The sequence below is a fragment of the Triplophysa dalaica genome, chromosome 2, assembly GCF_015846415.1.
Source record: "Triplophysa dalaica isolate WHDGS20190420 chromosome 2, ASM1584641v1, whole genome shotgun sequence".
Classification (NCBI taxonomy): domain Eukaryota; kingdom Metazoa; phylum Chordata; class Actinopteri; order Cypriniformes; family Nemacheilidae; genus Triplophysa; species Triplophysa dalaica.
Window position 1 is genome coordinate 2,139,210 of NC_079543.1, and position 13,010 is coordinate 2,152,219.

The window sequence follows — 13,010 nt, forward strand, 5'->3', positions numbered from 1 at the left end:
ACAGTTGAGTTTCATGAGCTGACTCTTGATATTTGAAATATTCTTAAAACAAACTTACTTTAAAAGCATACAATTACAGATTTCTTACACAAGTTTAACATTTAGAGTCGAGACACAATCTCAATGAAACACTGATCAACATGATGGTGAGTTTCAACTGAATGAAAGCAAATATTAATACCCAGAACCTCAATGACCTGAGGACAGCCCTTCAAGAAGAGTGGAATGCCTCAACAGACAAGAAGTCGACTTGTGAGTCGCATGAGATGTTGTTGTCAAGCTTTAATTGATTCTCAAGGTCACACAACAAGTTATGAAGACCTTGACATTTTGTTGTAGTATACCCACCCCTGTTATTAGCTTTTGTTTTTAATAAATTGTTTGAGATGAAGAAATTGCCATTGCATGCTTCTACTTAAACGTCCTACTGTCATGATACAATTTGACTTTCATGCGAAAGTTCAATATCGGCTCTGTTTTCTCCTTTGTTGTCTGTTCTCATGTTGTTTAAGTTCATGGTGTTCCAGTGTTTATTTGTATTACCTGTGTTTGGAAAATTTCTCTACGACTGTGTGGCGGTGTACATTATATATTCAGTGTACGGCACATTGTTCTGATTTATTGCAGTCCAAAGATTGCATCACTATGCCCTATACTCATTTCAGAGGTCAGACTTTAAAAATTCACCAGGGCTGATTCATGCGTGTGTTTGAAAGTTTCCTTCACTTTTACTTTCACTATATCTAGTTTTAATGTTTCCATTGACAAAGCAGTCCAGGGTGTAGTTTCAGTCAGGGATGGGCATGTATTTCAAATACAAAATACTTAACCCTTAACATGTAGGGGCACCATGGCCGGGTTAACAATTGATATTTGTTTAATTTAGTTGAAACTCACCATCATGGTGATCAGCGTTTCCTTGAGTTAGTATCTTGACTTTAAACATTTTAATGATGAAGTTCTTTTGCCATTCTGTAACTGGATGCTTTGATGTATATTTGCTTTGCCAATGCAAATAAAAATCTAATCCTATGCTGTTGGGTGGTGAAGTAGTCCACATTTAATTTAATTTGTAAATAATATCAGAGTTGTCTGCTCTCTTTAAAGAACATATAAAGTGGAATTATTTATAAATGCAAATACAATATAAAGCACCAGAAGCATTACGACTCAAACAGACTTGAAGAGTGAGTGTATGAATCTAAACCATGGTGACAAACAATAACAACAAAACTTCATGCTTCAATGCATGCTGGGTAACATCCTAGTTCAAAACTCATTTATGATTCCCAGAATGCATTGTAACATGACGTTTTTTGTTGTTGTTTTTCACCATTGTTGAGATTCATATATTGATTCTTCATGTCTGTGTGATTCTAAGTTTCAGTGGCATAATTTTAAATTTGCATGAAACTATTTCTCTACATCAAAATAATACCACTATGTGCTTTCAAGATAAGCAAACGATTCTGATAATAAATGTAAATTAAATGAGATGATGATCTCTTCACAAAACAACACAATTCGCTTGAATTTTAATTTGCATTGTCCAATCAAATATACTCTGACTCTTTAGAGTTACAGATTGGCTAAATATACTTGACATGTAACCATCAAGAGTCAAGAGCCTAACTCAAGGAAACACTGATCATCATGATGGTAAGTTTAGACTGAATTAAAACAAATATTAAGTGATAACCCCCCGATCCGCCCTCTGCATGCTAAGGGTTAAGTATTTTGTATTTGAAATACATGCCCATCCCTGGTTTCAGTGCAAAATATCTCTCTTCATGACACCCTTTCCGAAGCAAATAGTGAATTTGATTATTAAGTTTGAATATAAAGACTTGCATACCGATGGGGTGATCCAGTCTATGTTTGTGTTCTGAGATTAAATAATTTCAAGAGGAAGAAGAAAAGAGAATAAAGGAGAAATGTGTAAAAACATAAACAGTCAAACAGTTTGATCGGTCCAAAATCACACAACCAACTTTTTTTATTTGACTGGTGCATATAATTTCTTTTCTTTCAAACTTGACACAAATTTACACAAGTAGGACTGTGGTGTATAGAGGCACATCACTAAAAATGATTTGTCCCAAACATTGTCAAAATATAATAAACCCAAACGTTGGCATGTCTCAAGTTGTCCTTATTAGTTACAACTTAAGATAGTCGAGTACAAAATACAATGAGAAATAGATTCGTAAATAAATATGTTTGTATTAGAACAGTGATGTATGGCCGCTAACAGAGGTTTTAAATCTTCTGATTCAAAAATAATGATCATTTAACTATTTTGTGAAGCATGTTTGAACATAAGGAAAATATGAATGTTTGGTTCTGTCCCAGATAGCAACCAAACCAGCAAATTTTTGCGGCCCAAATCCGGCCCACACCTTACTCCCCATACCACCTCATCTGGCCCAGATACCACATGGAATGATGGCACTTATGCGGTCCGCTCCTGTTTGCCAGATTTGGGCCACAGGCATGCCAAAGTTATGCCACATGTCAATAATCAAAACAAATAAAGCAGAGCTGAACCAAATATAAACAACAGTTGTACAGAATCACTGCAAAAAAGTTAAAAAAAGCGGAAACCATTTAATTTACCAAAAGAAACAAAACAACTTCAACCTGAAATGCAACCCAGTTAACAAAAGTTCGTTGCAAGAATGTTACCATCATGGTGATCAGAGTTTCCTTGAGTTGGGATCTTGACCCTTGTACATGTCGTTGTTTGATCTGCTGAATCTAAATGGCAAAACATTTTTGATTTCCAATAAATAGGCTCTTCTAGCGCAGTTCCAAAGATTATGTCGTGTAACCAGTTCCTTGACGAACATGTAGATGTTAGTTTATTTCACAAAATTGCAAAACAACAAAAGTCAGTGAAATGTGAAAAGTGAGAAAGTGCTCCGGAAGCTTTTTAAAAAGTGTGCAGTACAACGCCCCTAGAAAACAGTTGCTCTGAATGAGATTGACATTCAGCATTGTGAAAACATTTATTAAAAATAAACAAACTCTGATATGTCAACCTCAAAGTGTGTGTCTTATTACTTGTTCCTATCAGAGAACTATAACACAACAAAAACGATTAAAAAGTAATGCTTTCATAAAAGCTCACAGTTACATTTTTCTGAACTATAAGAAGAACACTCTTTGAAGTAGACATATCATAGTCTGTGTATGTTTAAATAATTTATTCACAATTCTGATTTCAATCTCAGTCAGAGCAACTGCAGAGTGTTCCTCTAGAGGGCAGTATAGTGCACACTCTTTGCAAAGCTTCCAGAGCGCATTTTTGTTGTTACACTTTTGTGAATTAAATAACATCTAAATGTTCATCTAGGAGCCAGTAACAAGACACAACCTTTGGAGGTGGGCTAGAAGAGCCTACTTATTATAAATAAATTCTATATTTAGATTTCCATCATCAATAAAACTATCATCTAAATGTAGTTCTGTGAAACGGTAACAAGACACACTCTCTGATGTCTAACTGTGTGCTTTATAGAATGAATTTATCAAAATGTCTGATTAGAAAATTAAAAACAGCCAGAAAATAAGGAACAGTAAACTACAAATAATAATAACCAAAAAGTGCAGTGCTAACCAATCGTAATGGACATACTAGTACAGAAATTTGGTCACATATGGTCGTTAACCACAAAAAACATGGAGAGACACTGTTTCCAGCACAGTGAGACACTGAAGAGTTCAGTAAAAGAGCCACAGAAGGAGCTGTATTAGCTGTGTTTCTCAGCTGTTCAGATGCTTTACGTTCAATTTCTTGAAAAGGTTTCCTAAATTAACTTACTCTATATCATTATAAAAACATTTTGCTGTGAAGTTGGCTCTGATTCTGTACAGAGCGAGTTCACAAGTATGAAGGCACATTGAAATGAAACAATAACAAGGAGAGAAACGAGGGGGCGGGGTCACACCACAATACAAGAAAACCCATGGCAGGGTGTAAACCACACCACATGCTTTAAAGAAACTTCTGAGAGGAGATCTCCTCAAAAACCAATCAGGTAAATTCATGTTATCTCTTACTTTCTTCATCCAATGCTTTTGATCTGCAACTTTTATTTAGTAGACAACAAGTTATGTATCTAACGGTGGTTCGCTCGTTATTGTCTTATTTTTAAAACATATTTTAATTCAGTGGCCAAAATTTAAATACTTATGAAGTCATCAAAAACTGCTGGATCATGCCCAATAAACAATGGAAAAGTACCCAAGTACGAGAGAAAACATGTCACGAACTTTCACGCCTCTGGTTTTTAGGCCTCAGAAATATTACTTATAGCACCAAAATCAAGTAAACAGAATATCTCCGATTACAGCCTGCAAATTGAAAGCTGCACTGTTACTCCAACAAATACAGTTAAAGACCTAGGCGTTATATTAGACGGCAACCTGTCATTTAAAAATCACATCTCAAATATCACAAAAACAGCCTTCTTCCACCTTAGAAATGTTGTCAAATTACGATTTTTTTGATGTGTTGTTGACGCAGAAAAGCTTATTCATGCATTTGTGACCTCACGACTTGACTATTGTGATGCTCTACTTAGTGGTTGTTCTGTATCATCGATAAACAAACTACAGTTAGTTCAGAATGCTGCTGCCAGAGTTCTTACTAAGTCAAGAAAATACGATCACATAACCCCAGTTTTATCACCGCTTCACTGGCTACCCATTAAGTATCGTATTGATTTTAAAATTATTTTAATTACTTACAAAGCCCTGAACGGTTTAGCACCTACTTACTTAACAGAGCTTTTATCACGTTACAACCCATCACGCTCTCTAAGATCTCAAAACTTAGGACTTTTGACAACACCTAGAATAACAAAATCCAGCAAAGGGGGTCGAGCTTTCTCATATGTAGCACCTAAACTCTGGAATAGCCTTCCTGATACTATTTGAGGGTCAGACACACTCTCCCAATTTAAATCTAGATTAGAGACACATCTTTTCAGCCAAGCCTTCACATAATGCATAGTTAATGAACAGCAGCTACGCTAATTATTCTCTTTATTCTCTTTCCGCCTCTGCCTCGGGATGCCCATCCCGAGGTAGGAAGAAGTTCCACCATGTCCAGGCGACCGACAAATGCCCATCCCCAATTTGAGATTACACCAGATACAGCTGCAGACTGACTGACCATCCCAGCTCCATCTAAGGCAATTCCACCACCAGCCAAGAGAAATATGACCATCAGACCATCCCAGCTCAGACCACTACATCCCCAACCAAGAGTAAAGACGGACTATTTGTCTTATTAATGCTGAAGTTACAATATCTGGTATTAAATGCTAAACTAAAATCACATGTCACCAGTTTGAGTGCAGCTATGACACGTCAGAGGGGATCTGGCCCTCCCGGTTGAGCCTGGTTTCTCCCGAGGTTTTTTTCTCCATTAATCAATCATTGGAGTTTGGGTTCCTCGCCACAGCAGGGCAGTGTTGGCCTGCTCACTGGGAGACTGCATTCATTCATTTATTTATTTATTTATTTAGAAATTAGATATTATTTATTAGAATGATCTTACTCGTTGTATAAATACCATGCACTGTGCTGTGTTTAAACTTTTCTGTTTTTCCTGTTTACCCCTGTAAAGCTGCTTTGAAACAATACACATTGTGAAAAGCGCTATATAAATAAACTTGAATTGAATTGAATTGAAACATCACTGGACACAAAATGTGCTCTAAACGTGCTTAAAATGACGTAAAGTGCATTTGTGTGATGTAAATGCACTTTATTTATTATGACTGAACTTGTATACTTAAATGTTCTGATTTCTCTTGTATGAATTCAATATTTGTCTTGATGGCTACATCTGGTGGAAATTTTGTGTTAATAGTCCACTTCGAAATCCCCTTACTGATAAAAATGCTGATGTGTCAAATACTTATTTTCCCAGCTGTATCTTGTTTGGCCAAAATCACTCAGAAATTACACAATACATTCAGCTTCATCGCCCTCTAAAAAGACAATTAAGAAAAACAATTATTGACTTCACTGACACAGATCCTGATGTTTCCACAAATTAACACCATTTACATATTAGATTTTTTTTAAAACATAGGAGCTTTGAATCATGTGCCTTATAAGGTGAATTGTGTTAAGAAATTATAATCTTGGTTTTATAATTTCAAATGGAGTTCAAGAAGATGAATTCACTGCAGTTCTGTAGACTTGATCTGTAATGTTATATGAGTGAAAGACTTCACTGAGTGAGTCTCCAGTACCACTCATTGCTGTGTATGATCATACTCTACTTCACATTTCATTATTGCTTGATATGTTGTGAAGTGTCAAACTCGGTCTGATTTATGCTGTATGATCTGGCTTCATAAATTCAATGTTTTAGACGTCACATCAGAAGTGAATGTGCTTAAAGTCTATTGCTGTTGAGAATAAAATCAAACGATTTATCCAGACGATTCAAACACTGCAAACTATTCATATTTATTGTTTATCAAAATAAAAACACCATGAGAAGTTGTTTGCAGGTTTTTGGAATTCAAATAAAACAGTGACCCAATAATATGCAAATATAACATTTTAAATGACCTTTATAATGATGTTATTCTGCTTGCAAACAGTAAAGTGTGAAATATCAGGTTTCTCTTTGTTGTTCTCTGTGACGTTTTTTAACTTTCTGTGACGTTCTGTTTCTATGAGTTTCTCTGTGTTTAAGGCACTGTGTTTAAATTATGCTTTAAACGGGCATAAGTGATGTTTTTTAGGGACGTTTAAAGCTTTCATTCTGCAAAATGGAAATTTAGTGCTGAATATAATGTGTTTTGTAAAGAAGAAAGTCCTACATAGCATGAGGGCGAGTAGATAATGACAGAATTTTAATAGAGTTATTAAATGAACTATACCTTTATAACCACATTTAAAACTCTTTATGATCACAGCATTTTTGTTTTGCAAGACTTATTTTTAGCACATCCGTTGTTCATGTGCTGATGGGGACAGATAACAAAATTACAGAAAGAGGAAGAGACGTTCAGCTTGCGTTTGCATTTTGTTCTTAAAGTTGAGCGTGTTCTCATCGTCTGTCATCTGAGCGCTGGAGATCAGACTCATCAGAGCTCGGTAAGAGTCACACTTTTTAATGAATAAAATATTGCAAGAGACTGCATTGAGAGATTAAAGTTTAATCTGAAAGACTGTAGAGTCTGTAGTACATTTGACAGATGGTGTTTTCACATCAAAGTTCTTGGTGTAAAATGTACACCCGCTGGTGTTTATGTGAATCCTTACCTATGGGTGTACAGATGTACACTGAATCAGAGTCTTTCTGGTGTGAAATGTTGATTTATTCATGCAGTTTATTAATCAATTGAGCTCATTTTACAATTGATGACGATCTTTAGTGATGACACCTGCTGTTCATGAAGTGTTTAGATACCCATCTGATGTAAAGCAAACACAACAGATCTATGTGCAGAACTAATGTGGTCTATTGATATCACAAAATATCAAGATTCTTCAAATAACTTTAAACAGTGTTGCCATAATAACTTATTAAAAGAAGTTTGAGGGTAAAAGATGTTCATGTAGAGTTAGAGGTTTAGCTGCAGTTTGAGTAATGTGACGTCACCATTCGGGTGGGGAAGATTCTCTTTAGTGGGGTACTTGAACTTTCCTTTTATTTCTAACCCGTTTCTTTTGCTTTGTCAAAATTAGTTAAAAAGACTCACTGCCAGTTTGAAATATTTGTTGTATGTAGACTTTGCTTGAAAACATCAGAAAATGATGATGGTGTTATTAAATGTTTGTATGTTTTGGTCAAGCTAGAGATGCAGATGTTTGTCAATAACAGTGTATAAGATAAACTTATACTGCCTTTGTCAACAATTGTAAATAAGACGATTTAAGCTGTTGGACACAGACATCAAAACTCAGCATACAAATCTCAATAATGGCTACAATCAATAAAACATAAATGCTGCAGTGAATGCTAAGTAATAGAGAAGCATTAAACTTAACAATGTCACCCAGCATGCATTTCTTTGTATTTACCACCACTGTAGAGTATTGTAGGATTAGTGTTGAAGTCTTAGCATGTCTAAGAAAAATTTTAGGCAGTGTTCTGAACATACATCATGATGAAGCAAGCAGAACATGCAATGCACAGTCCTGTCTTTTTATTAAGTAAGGCATAGTGTATGAGACAAATGAAAAGCAGTGTTATTTGTTATAATAAAATTCAGCTAGAGAGATTAATAAAAAGACAGGACTGTGCATTGCATGTTCTGCTTGCTTCATCATGATGTATGTTCAGAACACTGCTATTCACAAGCAGGACTTTTGTCCAAGTGCCCAACCAAATAAAACACTGATCACCATAATGTTGAATATAAATAACTGGTTCAATAAATACAACTAAATCTCTACTAATGATATTCAAAAGTTCAAGCGTTTAAATGAGTTACATGTGAATATGTGTTTTATTAGCATATTTGATTGTGTGTTTATATGACATGAATCTTTGTGGCCACGGTCCTTTTTTTCTGTCATCACTTGTAAAGTGAACTCAATTGATTCATTAAATGCATGAATAAATTAAAATTTCACACCAGAGTAAATTTGTAAACCCGTAGCTACGGACTCATATATAGACCAGCAGGTGTACATTTGACACCAGGGACACCGAGTGTGTTTTATATTTTCTGTTTAGAATGGCTCGTCTTCTTCCTCTGATCGTTCTGCTCATGATTCCGGGTGAGTTACATCATCACTTCAGCGTCTGTTCCTCAGACATCTTGGTTGTCTTAAAGGGATAGTTCACCCAAAACATTCTGTCATCATGTACTCACCCTATTATCATTTCAAACTTGCAGAACACCAAATGAAGATATTTTGAAGAATGTCAGTATCAGAAAACCGTTGGTCTTTGTTTTGTGTCCATACAATGAAAGTAAAAGGGGACAACGGTTTTTAATTACCAACTGTCATGATTCTGCCTCATCATGTCATGTCTTTCATGGTCTAGTTGCAGGATCATGACAGAGCGTCATGCTTTTTGTGGAGAGAGACATGTTATTGTTGGTTCTGACGTAACATGCGCTCTCTCCGGTCTTGTCTTTAGCCACGCCCCTCTCATTATCTCATTTAGCTCCCATCAGTGTTTCCTTCTTGACACCTGTCTGTTGTTCATTATCCTTTGTAAGTCTCCTATTTAATGCCCTCATGTTTGCTGTCCGTTTTGTGTTTCTACGTCTATCCTGCTGTTAGTATCCTGCCGTCTGTTTTGCTCTTGCCTGGTCTTGTTGTTATTTAGTTTAGTCTTAGTCCTGTTAAAGATTTACGTAGTTTTAGAAAGTTGCCCTGTTCTTCTGTTTTGTCCCCATCGTGGGAGGTTCTGGTTTATGTTAATATTTTGGAAGTCTTTGTTATCATGTTTTTACCCATCGTGGGTGTTTTAATTTGAGTTTTTATTAATGAAGTCTTTGCTTCCACATTCGAATTTACGACAACCAAAATTCTTCAAAATATCCTCTTTTGTGTTTTGCAGAAGAAAGAAAGCCTCAGGCACTGAAAGCCGTGGTGAAACATTTACTATATTAACACATAATCTTTTTTAGTATCGGTCACTTGCATTCATGCTACTGATGTTTCTTATGATAAAACTGATGCGGTGCTGACAGTTAAAGTGTAACTTTGGATGCAGCACATAGATTGAAATCAAGATATCTAGCTGTTAACTATTAATCATATTGAGCTCTGAATAATCTCAGTAATAATTTAAATTGTATCACTCAATACAAATTTGAAATAATCTAAACATTTTAACACTTGGATGTGCACCAAAACCTACACAACATCTCCAAATGCACAACATCTTCACTGTACATGATGATCTTGGCAAATTTTCTCAAAGGTCTTTCAGCATCCTCTAAAGACCTTCATACTTGAGTCAGTTAAAACTGTTTTACATTGTTCACAAACTGACATTTCCTTCATTTATTTGTGTTTCAGGAGTTTGTTGTCAGAGTGGTTGGGGTGTGACTTACAGCTCTTTACACATCTGTGCACTGAAGGGATCAACAGTGACAATAAAGTGCACTTATAAATACCCTACTGGACATAAGATCACAGAAGTGTTCTGGACCAACACTGACAGTTCTGATCCTCCAAATCTGTTTAATGACTCTAAATACAGTGAGAGGATTCAGTATCTGGGAGATAAACAGCACGACTGCAGCGTCAGACTGACTGATGTGAGACACACAGATTCAAACGAGTACTATTTCACATTCATCACTCACAAACCTGGTGGGAAATGGATCGGTGCACCTGGAGTGACTCTTGATGTCACAGGTGAGAGTGAATGAGTGTTTGATGATAATAATGTGATGTGTTGAATGACATGTGGAGGATCAGTGTTGTGTTGTGGTCAGATCTTCAGGTGGAGTCTGAAGGTGAGAGAGTGATGGAGGGACATTCAGTGACTCCAAATCTAGAGTACAAAATAAATGTCCTTTGAGAACGGCAGACTTTGTGTGTTGGCCTATAACCTTTTTTTCTTTATGTCTTCCAGATAAACCTGTGATCTCCATCAGTTCTTCTGGTGTAATAGTGGAGGGTGATTCAGTGAATCTGACCTGCAGCAGTGAATCAAATCCACCTGTTCACATCTACAGCTGTTTTAAAGAAGAAACATTTGTAGGATCTGGAAACATCTTCATCATCTAAAACATCAGATCTGATCACAGTGGACATTACAAGTGCAAGACCCGACATACATGTGGAGAGAAATATTCTGATTCTGTGACTTTGAATGTTTTGTGTGAGTTTATTTTTAAACAATGTAGAACATCCCAGCCTGAAACCCACAAATATTTAACATTGGCAAATGTTATTTTCAGATCCTCCAAGGAACGTCTCAACATCCATCAGTTCTTCTGGTGTAATAGTGGAGGGTGATTCAGTGAATCTGACCTGCAGCAGTGAATCAAATCCACCTGTTCACAACTACAGCTGGTTTAAAGAGAATCAAACATCATCTGTTGGATCTGGACAGACGTTCAGCATCAGTAACATTAATTCAAGTCTCAGTGGATGGTTTTACTGTGTGGCTCAGAATGAACCTGGATCTCAGAGATCAGATGTTGTTTCACTCATTGTTAAAGGTGTGTCATGTAAGTAGATTGAGTCGTTCTTTTTGGTTTAAAGAAGAAACATCTTTAGGATCTGGAAACATCTACATCATCTCAAACATCAGATCTGATCACAGTGGAGAATACAAGTGCAAGACCCGACATACTGTGTGGAGAGAAATATTCTGATTCTGTGACTTTAAATGTCTTGTGTAAGTTTATTATAAAACAGTGAAGAACATTGCAGCGTGAGTTCTTTACATCTTTTCTCAGTGTGGAGAGTAAATCTTGATATTTTCTCATTCAGTGCATCATAATGTTTACTGGCATCTACCGGTTGGAATCACAGTGGCATGTGGAGGATTGTTCATCATCATCATCATTATAATAGTTATCATGTATGTCAAAGTCTTTTACTGAGGAACATGATACTATTTAAACAGTATTTGTATGCATGAAAATATATGATATATATTTCCCTTTATGAAACAGTAAAAGGATGCAGATGAAAAGTAGAAAAAGATCTATTGCTCATGAGTATGAGGTGAGAAAGTCCAGAAGATCCAGAAGTTTTACGTTGAAGATTGACCATAATTTTCATCTGTTTATCAGACGCCATGAGTTCAGAAGTCTTGTTTGGTGCACGAGTCGTTTGCAAATCTGTCTTTAGAGTAACTTCTCTCTGTTCTTTATAGAATGATGGTGTCAGTAATGACACATATACAGCCCTTGAACTCAACACCAGATCATCTGACCTGTATGACACGCTGGCAGTAAGACAGATCTCAAACATTACAATCCACAACGAGTCAGTCCATCTATCTAGATTAGATAATGTCACTCTTTATGTTTTTCACACAGACAGTCCGTCCTGAAGACACACGCTCAACTCCCATTGTGAACTCTTCTGTGTATGAGAATCTATCAGTATTAGATAATACTGCAGGTATTAGACCATCTCTCCATCATTCTACCAGCGCGAGAAATGCAATCAGAAGTTGTTGAAAGTGAAAATTCAACTTACATTTATAGAAAACTATGCTCCACCCTGGGATACGATTAAAACAAACAGAAACTGTATATTAATATTAATGAATTACATTCTGTTTTTGTCATTAAATGTAAACGTTATCTAGAATCTTCTGGATTAAAGAAGCAGTAAAACATGTAAACAAAAAAGCTGCACTAATTGTCAATATTGAAGTGTTACCTCATTAAATGTTCTACAATAAAGAGAATTGTGCATAAATATTTTGCAAAATAAGTTTATTAAATGGGGGGGGCACGGTGGCTTAGTGGTTAGCACGTTCGCCTCACACCTCCAGGGTTGGGGGTTTGATTCCCGCTTCCGACTTGTGTGTGTGGAGTTTGCATGTTCTCCCCGTGCCTCGGTGGTTTCCTGCGGGTACTCCGGTTTCCTCCCCTGGTCCAGAGACATGCATGGTAGGTTGATTGGCATCTCTGGAAAAAATTGTCCGTAGGGTGTGAGTGCGTGAGTGAATGAATGAGTGAGTGTGTGTGCCCTTGCGATGGGTTGGCACTCCATCCAGGGTGTATCCTGCCTTGATGCCCGATGACTCCTGAGATAGGTGTAGGCTCCCCGTGACCCGAGGTAGTTCGGATAAGCGGTAGAAAATGGATGGATGGCAGTTTATTAAATGTCATTAATTTCTTGTATGTTTCTTTTCTACTATAATTGCACTTCTTATATCGGCCACAGTGATTTCTTAATATCGGCTTCAGCCATTAAAAAACCCATATCGGTCGACCACTAATTTTTAGTGTGTCACAGTAACGTAGCCAGAATTTTTTTTTGGAGGGGGCCTGTCTGTAAATGAGACGGCCTTTATGTAAATGAATAGGTTTTTATACATG

General features: G+C 36.5%; 1 pseudogene; it reads left to right on the plus strand.

The window, feature by feature from the left end:
• Positions 1-7,029: 7,029 nt before the first annotated feature.
• Positions 7,030-12,310, plus strand: LOC130437683 (B-cell receptor CD22-like; annotated as a pseudogene).
• Positions 12,311-13,010: the final 700 nt, after the last annotated feature.